The sequence below is a fragment of the Phaseolus vulgaris genome, chromosome 9, assembly GCF_051622355.1.
Source record: "Phaseolus vulgaris cultivar YP4 chromosome 9, ASM5162235v1, whole genome shotgun sequence".
Taxonomy (NCBI): domain Eukaryota; kingdom Viridiplantae; phylum Streptophyta; class Magnoliopsida; order Fabales; family Fabaceae; genus Phaseolus; species Phaseolus vulgaris.
This window is the reverse complement of record NC_143506.1, coordinates 34,439,227-34,440,719: the sequence shown is the minus strand read 5'-3', so window position 1 is coordinate 34,440,719 and position 1,493 is coordinate 34,439,227. Positions and strand designations below refer to the sequence as shown.

At 27.9% G+C, this 1,493-nt stretch overlaps 1 pseudogene; it reads right to left on the bottom strand.

The window, feature by feature from the left end:
• Window positions 1-1,185: 1,185 nt before the first annotated feature.
• Window positions 1,186-1,293, bottom strand: LOC137823234 (small nucleolar RNA R71; annotated as a pseudogene).
• Between the last annotated feature and the right edge of the window lie 200 nt (window positions 1,294-1,493).

Here is a 1,493-nt window from a genome sequence, read left to right as displayed (position 1 = left end):
CTATAATCATAAATACATTTATTATTTTAATTGAGATTCATCTAATTGTATTTATTTTGGCCTTAATTGTTATTTATGTAAATCTCATGTTTTAGTCGTAGTGGACAATCTAATATTTCTCTGAGCATACGGTCTGAGTCTGACTAGATGGTCTTTATGCAACGTCTACCATTGTGAGTGGGCCAAATCACGTGAATGTGCAAGTTGTTTCTTTGAAACAAAATAGAAAACAAAATTTGCAATTAGAGAATTAAATCTACAATATCTCATATATTTGGAAGCAAATCTTCTACAGGGATACTCTCTCAAATTTTTTAAATTAAAAATCTTTTGTTAAATGCACCAAAAATAAAGCAAATATTCTTCAAAGATATTTTTTGAGTAAGTCTTCTTCAAATATCTCTCGCAGCAGTGTGGGTTGAGAAACATTTTCTTTGAATATAAAAAAATCGATTAGTTATGTGTTTTCTTCATTAAATAAGTAATTCATATTTTGGTTTCTTGCCTTCAAGGTTGGAGATTATTTAATCATGGTTTATGTTTGATGTTTCATGTTTCATGTTTTTGGAACAAAATTTTCTTCTCTTTGCTATAATACCTTTAATTTTATGCATTTATAATTCTGTTTTTACATTTCAATTTCAACCATGTTTTGTTTTCAATATTTATAGTTATATTGTTTCACGCTTTCAAAAATTCTTTTGCTCTTTTCCAATTTCTCTTACATATTGTTTTATCTACATTTATGCACTTTTACATTCCTATATTTTATATTTTCATTAGACGATTAGTTTTTCACCAGTACAACTATTAGATGATCTAGTAAACGATTATCTATTAGACAGTCTGATGGTTGCATTTAGTCTTTTTAATTCTCATTTCACTAATTATTTTTCTTATATTATAATATTCTAAGAAGTAGCTCATTAATAACTAAATTATAAGAAAAACAAAGGTAAGCATAATTGCAAAAATATGCATTTAACAACACTTTTTTTTCTTCTTAAAGTCTAGTATTTTAATGAATTGGTGTGAATAATGGACTTTCAATCAGGTGATATTGAAATTGTTTATCTATGTTGTTTCTTTTTTCATTGGTAGGAAAGGTAAAGAATGGCTCAAATCACTGGAAGGATGTAAAGGATAAAATATTACAAATATTTTTTCCATCATCTTGTTACATCCAAGCAAAGTCTAATATTTCTATGTTCAGACAAATGATGCTGATAAAGCCTTATATGAGACATGGGAGAGATTCAAAGTGATGCTGATAAAATTCTCAAATCATGGCTTTGAAGACATTGCCCAATTGAATATCTTTTAGAATGGTCTCAGATCTAATACCAAGATGTTTTTAGACGTTGTAGTTAGTGGTACAATGATGACAATTGATGTAGAGAAAACAACAAATATTACTGATGCATTGGCATCAACAAATGATCAAGCTCAAAATGATAGACAAATTGAGCCAAAGAAGGGGATAATGGATCATA